We start from the raw sequence: 15086 nt of genomic DNA, 5'->3' as shown, positions 1-15086 counted from the left end.
TTTCTGAAAATATAAAATGAAAGGAAATAGCAAATTCATTTTCTGATAGACCCAACATAAAAACCAATGAGTATAAAATATGGAACATTTCTACCTATAAATGGAAGTTAATTTGAAATAAAGGTAAAATCAGTTAAAAAGAACAAAATTATTAAAAGTTATGGGAGACATACTTTATTATCAAAAAATGTGTCAAGCTTGAGAGTTTCAATTCATAACACTTGTATTTCAAGCCAATTATGTATTACAATATTTAAAAGGGCCAATGAGACCTTCAGGAGCAGTGAAAAATTACAATATATGAAAGAAAGAAAATTATTATCCTATGTTATGTTGCTGAACATTGTGTTAATCTTCCCTCATATTAAGACAGCTGTGGGCAAATGGAGATGTAATGAAATGTTAGCAACTACGATGGTGTGGGACACTACATCACATGAAGGGAAGCTGACAAAATAGGGTGCAGAACCTGGACAGAAGACTTAAGCAAAAGCTGAGGAAAAGAGAGGGTAGTTTTCTCCAAGTGTCAGAAACACTGTTACATGAAAGAGTTACACCTGTTCTTCTTGTCTCTATAAAGGGGATCTGGGATCCACATAAGAATGTTTCAAAAGTCCAAACTGTGTCATCATGGAATGGGTAGTCATGTTAGACCTCTTTTGCTTATAAGTAGTAAAACAAAAAGAGAAAAAAAGAGAAAGGTATTAACCACACAATTGAGAAACCCAAAGGTGGAGCTAGCTCTAGGAATAGAGGATTTAGAGGTTTCAATAGCTGCCATCATGCTGTCCATTTCTGTTTGGTTTTTGTCTTGTGTTTGGTTTCTTTCTCAGGCAGTCTCTTGATACACAAGAGCGAAGAGGGCCTCTGGAAGCACTGGGTTTACCAGAGTTTGCAATCAGAAAAGAAGAAAGTGGCCCTTTCTCCTTCATCTTCCACTTGACAGGTATGATGGAGAACCATGACTGGTTCCCAAAGTGGTCACTTCTTGGACCAGTGACTGTAGATGGGGGATGGATGCTGTGAAAGGCCTACCCTAGGCTATGCGTCTGCCCCTAAGAGCCCGGCAACCATAACTGACATCAACAGAACCACTCTGAGTAGAAGAGAAGGCAATGAGGAGCTGTGAAGCAAAAACAAACAGGCAAAACTGAACTAAACTAAACTAAAATAAGAAAGGATATGTACCATGGCTGCTTTGGAAGGCAATGAATTTCTCATCACTGAAAATGTTTGAGCAGAGGTCTAATAACAATTTATAGATAGAAGGCCACAGCACCCCTTCTCAACTGTGGGACAAGTTCTCCCTCATTTACTTGTCCAGCACTTACAACACAGCAGGCCATATGAATAGCATGGTGCACAAAGTAGACAAGATCCCTGCTTTGCAGTAGCCTGTAATCTACGGTCTCTAGTCCATAAAAAGAGAATATGCTTGTCACACAATATGAGTGTGATTAAAAGAAAAGATGTATGTGGAAACTGGCCATTACCGAACACTATATGAATATCAGCTATTAGAGAGCACACTTGCTATGTGAACACTGGCGTGGGTAGAATAAGCTCTAATTCCAACCACACCTCTTTGGGGAAGTTCATTGTGTGAGTTGAGGTAAGTCACTACCTCTTTGTAAAGCTCAATCTTCAAATTCGGAAATGAAATGAAAGTGGGTGTAAACTCACTCATACATTCCCAAAAACCCAAATAAATTTAAATGATGAAATAATGGAACATTGCCTCCCGGATCCTAATTCTTAAAGGTTCCTTAATACTACCATTTTATTGTTTGAGTGAGTGCCAATTTTTCCTTTAAAATCTGTCTATTCAATGAAGGCAGCCTAAGATATAAGAATTCACAATTAATCTGTGGAATTCTATGATTCATTTTGAGTGAAAAAAAGTGGTCAAAGTGGACAGCTAATCTTTTTTATTGTTGTTTTTTGGTTTCTGGGGGGTTTTCTTGGTGGAGAGGCACTTAGGATATTGGGCAGGATGAAAAAATAAAAAGTTGCTCACCATTCTCTTAGGTCTTTAGATCTGCCCTGGTTGTTTCACTTACAGTTTTTCCCAGACACATGTGCTATGTTGTGAAAGCCCCTGATGTATGATAGGAAATAGCAGGATTAAGAGAAACCTCTAAATCAGATAGCATGTGGCACAGCCTAGTTTCCAAACCATCTGAACGGGAAGGTCGGTTTGGACCAGGACTCAGTATGCCCCACATAGGACTCTTTACATCTTTAAATCAGCCACTGGCCAAAGGGAAATTTCCCTCAATCTCCAAAACATTGATGTCATGTCAGTATTCACACTCACTTTCACTTCGTTTTCAAATCCGAAGGTCGAGCCTTAGAGGAAGTGAATTACCTTACCACAAGAATAAACAGAAAATAATTTGCAGAAATTTCCTCTTCTCCGAGGGAGGCAAATAGGATGTAGAAACCCTGCTCAGCTGACTGAAATGAAAAGTGCAGGAGCAATCGCCAAAAATCTACTTATGTGAGGACATTTAAATTGCATGAGCAACCCCATCCCTAAGTAAGGACCAGTGCTTGGGAATTAAACACCAATAAAACAGCAAAGCCCATTGTTTTTCCAAGTTCAAAGATATAAAGGAGGCTTCCGAGTCAAAGGTTGTTTATTTGGTAGGGAGTAGGGGGTTGAGATATTAAGTGTATTGTTGACCAGTGGAGTTGGCAGTAAGTTTTGGTGTTTTGAGGTTTTGTTTTTTTTTAATTCCCAGGTTTCCATTACTGCATGCTCCAGTCATTTGGCAATGAGTAGCCACAAATCACTTTGTAACAATAAATGAATGTCTTGTCTAAAGTCTGCTTGTTCCTTGCCTGTTTGCATTATTCTCCAACACAACATTTTTTTCTGGTGAGAGAGGAAAGATGTGTGTGTACATGCGTGCGTGTGAGAGTGTGTGTGTGCACCCACATAGGTGTCTATTTTCCATTCTGTTTTGAGGACAAGAAAAGAGAGATAACTCAAAAACAAAAGCAGTATCCTTTAGTTTTTCAACAGTTTCTACAGCTCAAACATTTCCAATCATAAGTGACCCTACTTCTTTTTTGACAGAGATATTCTATTACTTCATAGCTATGTTTTCAAACTTTTTCCTGACCTTGCACACACAGAACACACAAGGCTGCTCCTGGCTGGCAGTGATCAGCTGCAAAGGTGCTCCTCTGAGGGGGATTGGGCAGGGCATCCGCACTTTGATTTCAGATACTGGGAAATGTCAAGCAACTCCTTCCAAAGGAGCTAGGGTGCACATTCTTTCTCTGAAAACCATGTTGCTAATATGATCACCTTACAGACTTGCATCCTCTTTCTCATTTCAAACACATTAATTATCAATATGTTTGGAGTGAAGTTCTGTATGGTTTACCACAAATATAGGCTGTATGGTTTTCCACAAATACAGGCTGCCCTGAACTAGGTGGACCCATTCCTGTAAGTTGCTGGATCTCTCTCCAGAGGCATTGTCTTTGAGGGGATTCCATCCTGTATCATTTTGCTGCATTATTCTGCAATCAGGAAACAAGCAGGTGGCTCTCAAGTAAAGAACTAATACCTTTCAGATTCATAGGACTTATTTCAAAATCAAGGATCAGGAAAAAAGGTAATATTAGGTAATTTTGACCAAAGAATCAGCAATTAAATGACAAATACATATAGGGATGGTGATATGGTTTGGCTGTGTCCCCACCCAAATCTCATCTTGAATTCCCACATGTGTTGGGAGAGACCCGGTGGGAGGTAATGGAATCATGAGGGTGGGTCTTTCCTGTGCTGTTCTCATAATAGTGAATAAGTCTCATGAGATCTGACGGTTTTTATAAAGGGGAGTTTCCCTGAACAAGCTCTTTTCTCTTGTCTGTCACCATGTGAGACATGGCTTTCACCTTCCGTCATGATTGTGAGGCCTCCCCAGCCACATAGAATTGTGAGTTCATGAAACCTCTTTTTCCTTATAAATTATCGAGTCTCAGGTATGTCTTTATCAGCAGTGTGAAAACGGACTCATACAGATGGGTATTGTGGTTTTAGGATTTGTAACAGGAAAGAACTAGTGTTTGCTAAACATGGCCTGTCCCCTGCCTAGGTGTCATGAGAGCCACCCTTCCCAAAGTAGCACTTGTGAGCAGAGGTGATCAGAGGGCTTTCTGAAGAGTGAGGAGGTGAGGACACTGCATTTGTTGGGCAATACTGTATTTGAGATTTTTTTCTTTCTAAGTTTTTGTTTGTATACACTAGTGACTTCAGAGGGCCAAAAAGAAGAAAAGGGAGTGAGCCAGTCGTTAAGACTCCTAATCCCGGCTTATTTTTACTGCTTCTCAACACAGCATTGCAAGTGGTTGATTTGGTAAGTATGAATGCAGTAGACAAAAATCTCTGTTCTTAAAGCATTCTTGCTAATGTCAGAATATTTTCTGAAAGCAGTTTTGGCCCATGAAGCAAATCAACCTACAAAACTGAGGCTGTGCTTTTTCACGGCTTGTTCATTCTTGCTGCCTCATTCTTGTGCATTCTCAAACTCTTATTACATAAAGCTCAAGATTTCAACAGATTTTACTCATAAATTATATCATACTAACTTGGTTCATTTTGAAGGTAAAACAGACTTAGTTAAATAACATATTTCAAAGTTGATTCTGATCATTTAAATGTTTGTGGAAGGCCTCCAATTATTTATTTATTTTTTTTTATAGAGTCTTGCTCTGTCACCCAGGCTGGAGTGCAGTGGCATGATCTCGGCTCACTGTAACCTCCATCTCCCAGGTTCAAGCAATTCTCCTGCCTCAGCCTCCCAAGTAGCTGGGATTACAGGCACCTCCCATCAGCCTGGCTAATTTTTGTATTTTTAGTAGAGACGAGATTTCACCATGTTGGCCAGGATGGCCTCGAAGTTCTGACCTCATGATCCACCCGCCTCAGCCTCCCAAAGTGTTGGGATTACAGGCGTGAGCCACCGCCTGACCTGAATTTTTTTTTTAAATGACATTACCATTTGTTGCTTTCATTGTTTCCCTGGGAAATGATGTTCTTATATTTTAAAGATGCTGGTCAAAACTTGGAATTGCTTTCACTTCTTTTTTTCCAGCTGAGTGCTTCCAGAAATAGATTATAATCCACAGTGAACCCTTAAATGCCTCTTTAAAAAAATTGACTACGACTTTATTCCAAAAAATTATGTGGCCACTGTTATAAAATTTTGACTAAAAAGATGTATAAATAACAAAATGCTGATAGTAAATAGTTGTGCCTTAAAAATATGAAAAATAAAAATGTATTTCACACACACAGAGTTAAACCAAACTAGAATTGGAGTGAGCTGTGTCTGTCATCATTTAAGAAATAAGTAAGAAAATCTTAATTACTGCTTATTAGAAAATCTCATCACAAAATATTATTTACTTACAGCTCATTTGAAATACTCATAGCTGGAGACAAACACAACTCTCATTCTAGTTCTTTGGACTTTAAAACTGAAAACATCTGAGAAGAAAACCCTGCTGGCTTTCTTCAAATGTCACAGCAGACTTAATTGCTTTCTATAATTAAACAAAAACCAACTCATTAGACAATCTGTGAAAACAGCACTTATATGTACTTTCAGCAAAGTTTGTGTGGAACAATCATTAAACAATTAGTTAAGTTTCTCTCTTGCATGGCATCCGCACACATGGACAAACACATAGGTATACAATGTACACATGGATGTACAAGGAATGAAAGGTATCTTTGTGTGAATATTTATAAAGTTCCTTTTTAGAGAACCCAGATTTAATAAAATGTCATGTGCAGTAGAATATTTGGAAAGGCCCATATAAAAAAATCAAAGGGCCTTATTTTCTCAGGTGCTTTCACTGGCAAGAAAAAGAGCTCTTTCTAAATGTTCAGAGGTATACAGGATTTGAGTTGAGAAGAATTTAAATAATCTCCAGCTTTTGATATCATGGTGAAATATAACATTCTCCTAAAAATGTTGCTGAATATAATTGCCAAAAATATGACTAGACTCAGGATGAACAGTTGTTCCGAATATGGATATTCTTATTTTCTAATGCGGGAATAAGAGAACATTAAAATATTGTGAAATGTATGGGATGGAATATCACTTCATCAGTGCATACTATTGGGTTGAAGTTTCTGGAGAATACTTTGGTATTTGTGCCAACCTCAGACTCTTTAGTGAAGCACTTGTTTTTTTTCTTTTATTATTGCCATGGTTTTCAGGTTTTTCTCCTAGCTAATGATGGACGCTTCTTTCCAATATTTTTATATATTCCCTTTTATGTCTCCTAATCATTCCCCAGTCAGTTTAATCATTATCAGTTGCCATTGGGACTGTGTTAGTTCCTGATTATATCAAGAAAAGCCTTTTCTCTTTGCCTATTTAAGAGAAGTATTTACAATTTATAATCCATCATCAGCTGTCTAATTAGAATACTTGATTTTCCCCACCTTACTCCTTCACCCCCAAAATCACCTGGTCTAAAGTAGTCTGCAAAACAAAGCATTCATCACTTTGAGCCCACGCTGGGCTCTCTCTGCAATGTCCTTCCAAAAACATTTCCTTTAGTCAAAATGACTGATTCACTGCAGCTAAACACACCCATATGGCCTGCCTCAAATGCTGACTTTAATAAACTGGCCAAATGAAACATTGAGAATGTCTATATAGTGAGAATACTAACATGCACTTTTTAACAAATGACTGGAGTGTGGTTTTATTGAAAATTACAGTGGTAAAAAGAGAGAGATACAGGAAGGGAGTGTGTGCTCATGCATGGGTGGCCATGTTTCCACGGAGACACTTGTTTACCTCATTAGTCCATTCTTTCCTTTCATAGTAATAGAATTTTTATCTAGATCACATGACCTCTCAGGATGGAGACTATATTTCTGTTTACCTTGCAGATGGATGTGGCACGTGACCAAGTTCTGGCTAATGAGATGTCTGAAACTTAAAGTGGAAGAGATGTATCATCTCCTTTTCCTTGCTCCATCCTGCTACCTGAAAAATGGATGTGGTGACAAGCCCTGGAAAACCACAAGGATGAGAACAGCACTGGAGAGATGGTGCAGCGCATGATGCAATTGCCTAGGTATCTGATGGCTGAGTAGAATTGCTCTCCTCCGACTTTTACATGGGAAGGAAATAAAACTCTATTTTGTTTGAGACTCTGTTATTTTAGGTCAATGTTTTAAGTAGCTGTAGCCATGTACTAATTCTTTCCACGAACAGCCAGGTTTCGCATGATAGCCTTCAGACATCTGAGAGTCACGGCATACACAGTTCTGATAACCTCATGTTGTTATTGCTCTCAGGAACTGACTTGCACTTTGGCTAAACCATCTGGACCTTCAAGCTGAAAACTGAAGTCATTGCTTCAATGTTACCCAATGGATTCTATTACTGGGGTACACAAAGAAAAAGGAGATGTAAATGGGCCTGAGGGAGAGTCTGAGTGCTGGACCTGAGTCAGTTCAGAGACATGATCACAGAATCACATGAGACATTTTGCCAAGTTTTACCAGGGACAAAAGCCAAGGTCTCTTGAATCTCAGCCTAGTGCAGGCATCTTTCTCCTGATGTTTCATCCTTCTTAAAGAACTATCAGAAACCAAATCTTTAGTATAGGTACCTAAGATATTTTTCTAGGTTTTCCCTTTTCTTATTTTCTATTTAGCTGTGTTTCTCCTTGTCCGTTCTTTATTTACTAAACTTTCTATTGAATATCTTTTCTACTTAAAACTAGTCCCATGATTCAAAAGCGGCCCTTGCCTGGCCAACATGGTGAAACCCCGTCTCTACTAAAAATACAAAAATTAGCTGGGAGTGGTGATAGGCACCTGCAATCCCAGCTACTCAGGAGGCCGAGGCAGGAGAATTGCTTGAACCCAGGAGGCAGAGGTCGCAGTGAGCCGAGATCATGCCACCGCACTCCAGCCTGGGTGACAGAGCGAGACTCTGTCTCAAAAAAAAAAAAAAAAAAAAAAAAAAGAGGAAAAAAGAAAGAGTGTGACACAATTTATCAAATATCACCTTGATTCTCCAGAAGAGATCATTATCTTCCTCTGTTCAAGGACTTTGTTTTCCTAATGATAATAATTTAACTTGGCTCCCTGCCTGATCTGAACAGCTCACTATATACTCTGACCATTTTCTAACTACATAGAGAGAAGACAGCTATATAGATTCACACTGTCAAATGCAGCATCCATTGTCTATTTGACAATTGTGAGAGTTTTTTTTTAATGGAATCATTTATATTATTTTGGTCCCTGGCTGTATTACATATTCCCCTGTATTATTTGTCTGCAATTATTTTAAGCCTTTACAAAAACTATTTTTCAAGTATGGCAAAACAGTTTTTGAATTAAACTTACAGGCTTTTTCTACCATGCACTGCCTCAAATTCTGAGCCTAAAGAGCAAAATGTTGCTGGAAAAAAATTTATATACCGAGTTGACCTGGCCCATTTCCATTTCCAACCACATGGGAAAGCAGAATTTACTGTTATTATCTTATTAAATATAATGTGGCCACAAGCTACATCTGTTCTTAAAACTGTTCATGTATTGCCTAAGATTTTTTTCTCCTTTATCTTTCTTCTTTCCCAACAGTAACAATCTCATAACTGCTTCAGAGAGAAAAACAAGATGATCAGCTCAAAACACTCTCAAATTCTATTTAAAAATGCCCTCCCTCATTTCTTTTCTCATCCATCTACTCAAAGAGCATTTCCGTCATCTATTAGATATTTATTGAGTATTTGGGCACTCTAGGAAAGAAAATAAGTATTTCTCAATCACAAATACAAAATAAAGGAGTCTCCTATCTGTTTTCAAGGAGCTATAGTCTCTCAGGAGAAAGTCTTCATGTACACAAATCATTAATATAGAATACAGGAAGTTCTGGGTGTCATCAAGAGACATATCATTAAAGCCACTAAAGAAGAGCAGAAACTTGAAAAGTCATAGCCAGTTTCAGGGACTGTATGTGATCTGGGCCCAATGTAGTTACAATTTGAGAAAACAGACATGGGAGGAGAGAGGTTTTCCAGAGGAAGGAAAACAGTTGAACAAAGTAATGAAGGTAGAAAAGTATATAAAATGTGCAGAGATATCTTCCAGTTAATCTGGCTTCTCTAATGCAGTAGAAATCTGAAGGAAGAGAGTGAGAGAAGCAAATGTAAAAGACAAATTTGGGTCTGTAATATTGGGCTAAATTGCATAGATTTTATTTATTTTGAAATGGTGAGCCATTGATGGTTTTCTAGTAAGTCAGAGGTATCCAGAAACATTAATCTGACAGCTATCTGGAATGAATGGGAAGGGAAAAAATTGAAATCAGAGATAGCTTGGATATTCCCTATACTAACCTAAATAATAGGCAAAGGAAGCATGAGAGAGGCGTAGGAGAAGAATAGAGGAGATGGATGGATACAAGGAAATGTAGAAGATCCAGGATTTGACAACTTCCTTGGATTGAAAGAGAGAGAGACAGAGCATATTTCCACTCTAAACCTGTTATTCTTTTAAATTGATTTCATGGATAACATTGATATTGATTTATGAACCTATGTTATTCTTTTAAATTTATTTCATAGTGTTGATTTATGCCCTATTCTAATTTCTAAATAAGAAGTTGCTGAAATTTCAGGAAAGTAGTAAAAAGAAAGGTAATTCAAAAACAATACGTGAATTCATTGAGCCAAGCCAGTGGCAAAGTCATATTAAAAATACATGATGAATAGTTCCCTTATTCAGTATAGAATAGTAGCTCAGCAAAAGGGTGCTCTGTTTACAATACAAACAATGATAAAAAGAAGAAACATATGCATCAGAGTCAATGAACCCTATCTCAGTCTGCTTCCTGTTGCTTATAACAGAATACCTGAAACTGGGTAATGTATAAAGAAAATAAGTTTATTACTCACAGTTATGGAGGCTGAGGATCCAAGGCTGAAGGACCACACCTGGTGAGGGTCTTCTTGCTTTTGGGATCGCTGCAGAATCCCAAAATAGCACAGGACATCACCTGGAAAGGAGGCTGAGCATGTCAGCTCTGGTCTATCTTCTACTTATTAAAAAGCCACCAGTCCCACTCCCATAATAATCCATCAATCCATTAATCCATGAATCATCTCTTCAAGATCCCACATCTCAATTCTGCCACATTGGGGATTACATTTCAACATGAGTTTTGGAGGGGACAAACGTTCAAACCACAGCAAACTCTAAATAAACACTCAACATGTATATGCCTTTTAGCCAAACTAAAGATGCCAAATTGATTCCACACTGTAATCTGTACTCAGATTAACACTGTACTCAGATACCAAATGCTAAAATAAGTAAAACCGAGATAAAATTGACTGAAATATAGTAATAAAAATAGTAAATTATTTATTTAAAACAATACAAAGCTAAGCATTCTATTCTTTTTTTTTTTTTTTTTCCTTTTGAGATAGAGTCTTGCTCTGTCACCCAGGCTGGAGTGCAGTGGCGCGATTTCGGCTCACTGCAACCTCTGCCTCCCAGGTTCAAGCAATATTCCTGCCGCAGCCTCCCAAGTAGCTGGGATTACAGGCATGCACAACCACACCCAGCTAATTTTTGTATTTTTAGTAGAGACAGGTTTTCACCATGTTGGCTAGGCTGGCCTGTAATCCCAGCACTTTTGGAGGCCGAAGCAGGCGGATCGCCTGAGGTCAGCATTCTATTCTTTACAAACATGACACTTCTATGGTTTCTATTTTCTTTGTCTTTTATTTTCATTGTAAAAGTGATATTGGAATTGTGTGTGCATCTGTCTGTGAACAATTAAAAGTTCCCACTGAGCCCCATTTATAAATGCAATATTTATATTTAAATGATTCCTCAATCATGCTGTTAGCAGTACTTTAAAGAATAGCAACATCCCAGACATTGACTGAGACATAGGCTAAGTGAACTCCAATTCAGAGTCCCTTCTGGAAGGAACGCTGTACGACAGAATTTTCTGAGTACAGTGATCTTCTTCAGTGCCAGGACTGACAAGGAAATGGAAGGTTTGTTCAGTATTTGGAAAGACTGAGAAATAGAGAAGGGAAATTTGGGGGTAAAACAGAGGTAGAGTGAGAAAAATGAACAATATGCCAAAAAAATCAGTGCTCGGATTCTGACTTTATCTATTCCTTATAAGATGTATCTTTGTACATAAGTATAAATTATTATAGACATAAAATGATAAAAGTTGGACACTAGAAGTGGCTTTGAAGTAACTCCATCATAACTCTTTATTTTATGACCATGAAAGCTGTTCCTGGGGAAAGTGAAGTTTTTCATCTCCTCTCTCTATACCCAGTCTTCTCAATCATATCAGCATTATTAAAATAAACGTTATTTCTAAAATGCAACAGTCTATATTTTAACAGAAAGTGCAAACAAGATTTAACTATGAGCTAATCCTCTGAGGTTAGATCAATCCCATCTTATTCCTTTATTTATTGTGGGTGTCCGTGTATGGCTAATGACTCAACAGCCAGCCTGTCCTCCGGCATTTGTGCTTCTTCCATGGCTCACAGCTCCTCTGCTTTTCCTCTCTCGTGAGCACTGAGACAATGGCATCTAATCTGAGCCTGGGGATTTGGCAGCTCCTGAGCAGCACTGTGCCACAGTTTATGAGTATGTAAGCTGCTAATTGACTAGATCAAAGAATGGAGAAAGCTACAGGCCACATACCCCAATGTTTCTCGTCAAAAGCAAGTATACAAAAATGGAGTATGATCACTCAAAAACACCAAAACTACAGCCATTTCATTAAAGCATTATGAATTAACAAAATGGATTAAGTAGAAAATTTCCTGTCAGAGGTAGAAAGGATTTATATAAATACTGACACCTAAAATAGAAACAAATATAAAACTTAGTTTACATATAGGAAAAGCAACTTTTACAAAATGGTATGTTCTGGATGCATCTATCTAAAATTAAGTGGAAATAACTTTTGGTTGTTTATCATGAACTAAAATGTCAAACGTAAACTTCTTAATTATTGAAATTCTGTTAAAATAAAATATTTGTGGAAATTATAAGTTTTTGTATTATTTGCAATTCAGGACATCATTAGGAATAGCATATTGGGCAAAGACAACTGTGTCTGGTTAGGATATTCTTTCCAAACTAGGTGATACCATGATATCATGTGTATCACGAAATTAGACTCGACATGTGATTATTGTGAAGTTCTTTGCTTTTCTCTCACTTTACTTATATTTAAATAACTGTGAAAGGGCAAAATTAAAATGTGTAAACAGTTTATTCTAGAACACCTGCAGGAAATTTTTCTTAATGTTGGCTGCACTTTTTTTTTCATTTGCCCCATGAAATACAATAGTAATGTTAGACGAAATGCATATGTCAGTCCTATTTTCAGCATTTTGCCTGGAGGTATAATTAGATTTTCTTTCTTGAAATCCACACTATTATGTGAGTTCCTGTGGCATGCACTGCTGTGAGCAATCATCATTGAATGTCTACAACAGGATAATCATGAGACTCATGCTTATATTATCAGAGTATTGTTTCCAAATGAAGTCATTGTCTTCTTTTCCTGATCTATAGAGTGAGAAAATACAATATCCTAGATGCTGATAATAGATTGTATTGGACAGGAGTGTACTTTGTAAGTATTCATAAATACTCAACCAGTGTATTCCACGAGTATGAGTGGGAGACTACTCAGAACTATGTTAAAAAATTAAGTAATAAAAAGTGAGTGTGAATACATATATATGTATATAATATCCAGAAATTATCCATTAAACTTAGATGAGAAAACAAAGATGGGATTTTTCTTAATGTATACGATTTAAGATGGTCCACCTTGTACAGTAAAAGCTGAGACACTTGGTTTCAAATACTGACTGCTCTACTGACTGGTTATATAACTTAAGGTTCTTAATCTCTCTAAAACTTAATTTCTCTGTCTAAAAAAAGCAATAAAAATATCTACTTCGCAAGATTCCTGTTCAGTATTATAATAGGGTGTTCCTCTCTCCATCCCACTGTTACTCTGACCAAGATGACCTTAATGTTTCCCTTAGTTTGACTAAACTTTTAGACAGATTTCTTTCTGACTATTGGCCCCTGACCTCCCTTTTCTTAAAAGTGTTTACTTTAGAAAACTTGCAATGTATAAATTCTTTCTATGCCCTTTTGACATGTAAATCTTCTTCTAGCCACTTACCAGTTTTACAAGCCAGGAATGTCTTCCTCAAGGACCTGAAGGCCATCCTTTTGAAATGTAATCATCAATAATGATAGGGCCCTAGTCTCCAGGGCCTAACTTCAACAAGCAATGATTGGCAAACACAGATAACCACGTTGACTACCTCCCTCCTGATGTCATCCAGGACTTTTCCACTAACCCACTCCAGTGCTGGAAAATTCTCTTGCCTTTAGTTTCTTTTTATTATGATTATTTTTATTTTAGGTTCAGGGTCACATATGCAGGCGTGTTATATAGGTAAACTCATGTCACAGGAGTTGGTTGTACAGATCATTTTGTGACCCAGGTGCTAAGCCTCGTACTCAACAGTTCTTTTTTCTGCTCCTCTCCCTCCTCCCACCCCCTAGCCTCATGTAGGCCCCAGTGTCTGTTGTTCCCCTTTTTGTGTCCATGTGTTCTCATCATTTAGCTCCCACTTATAAATGAGAACACACAGTATTTGGTTTTCTGTTCCTATGTTAGTTTTCCTTTTCTTTCAATAGAGTTTAGTTCCCCCTATTGCAATAGTCTTGAATAAAGCCCTCCTGGCCTGGTTAACTTGTCCATTGCAATTTTTCTTTGACAAGTCTTCTAGAATTCTCCCTCTGTGGTTGGGGTGATATGACCCTTGACTACAAGCTCAGTACTGATTGATTCAGGACCTAACAGTAATCCAATTTTGAATAAGATGTAGAGAAGTTAAGAAATTCTAGCTCAATAACTCAAGAGTCAGTAATAGGCTGACTTTAATCACACGGTTTTAATAATGGGTGTTTTACTTGGCTTCCAGAATAACATCCCACTTTGTTTCCTTCATAGGCTATTGCTCTTGGCTTCTCTAAACAAGCTACCTTGGCTTACAACCTATCTATTACCCCATTACTCCAATATCTTGCTATTTTCATCTTCTCATCCCACCAGGAGCTAATCCAAGTTCATGCATCCTACATTTGTTATGTGACAGTTCCTACAGGGACCTTTCCTGTTTTTGCTTGATGTCAAGATCCTCAGCACAATTTTGTCCTGCCTGTCTGCTTAGAAATATCAGACAGTCTGCTACCTGGGCTACTGAATAACCTACATTGCCAAACGTCATTGTCAAATGGAGCTATTTGTCCCGTCAAACTGAGCTACCATTCATCAGAGCTTGTTAGGTGCCTAAGCCTCTGCCCTGAGTTTTGTTCTAGGCTACGGAATGTGCAAACTGTGCTTTAATATGTTGTGTTTCATTTTAAAAATCAATTTAGGCATGTCATTTTAGAATGACTTGTATTTATGGCTTCATATTCATTTTAAGCATATTGTCTTTTATTCAATTTAAGCACATTGATTTAGAATGATGTTGTGTTTTAGGATACCTGATAAGTATGCAGAGAATTCTTTGGAGGATAAAATGAAATCCACAAAAAACTTTTGAAGTATTAAAAAAAATTCAATTTACAAAGAAAACAGCAAAGGCAGGAGGGATTACTAGAGAGGCCTCTGGGGTACCCAGGAATCAAGCTACAGTATTGGACACAAATCTCTTCTTTCCATCTGGTGCATATACTGGGCATGGAGAAGAAACTCAATGAAAACAATAAAAGAAATAAAATTTTCTATTTTCTTCAATTTTCTTCTTCAATTAGGTCTACCCCTAATGAAACAGATTATTCTTTTCACTAACTCCCAGGCTGCATACACTTCTCCAGGAAAATCTTCCCCAAGGAATTATCTGTGAATGTGCTGTTGCGTACCAAAACCATTCCTTCTATTCTGCACACAGTGAGCACTACATTTATTGAATTACTTTTTTAAACAACTTAATCACAGTCA

General features: G+C 37.6%; 1 long non-coding RNA gene across 1 annotated transcript; it reads left to right on the top strand.

Annotated features, from left to right (window-relative positions):
- The first annotated feature begins 4029 nt into the window (after nucleotides 1-4029).
- On the top strand, nucleotides 4030-7193 carry LOC107968054 (uncharacterized). The gene is made up of 3 exons (XR_001708929.4): nucleotides 4030-4188; nucleotides 4265-4373; nucleotides 6932-7193. It is a non-coding gene; the product is annotated as an uncharacterized LOC107968054 (long non-coding RNA).
- The last annotated feature ends 7893 nt before the right edge of the window (nucleotides 7194-15086 follow it).

Source organism: Pan troglodytes, chromosome 14 (genome assembly GCF_028858775.2).
Source record: "Pan troglodytes isolate AG18354 chromosome 14, NHGRI_mPanTro3-v2.0_pri, whole genome shotgun sequence".
Taxonomy (NCBI): Eukaryota; Metazoa; Chordata; class Mammalia; order Primates; family Hominidae; genus Pan; species Pan troglodytes.
Note: the sequence above shows the minus strand (reverse complement) of the source record. Positions and strands in the feature narration are given on the sequence as shown.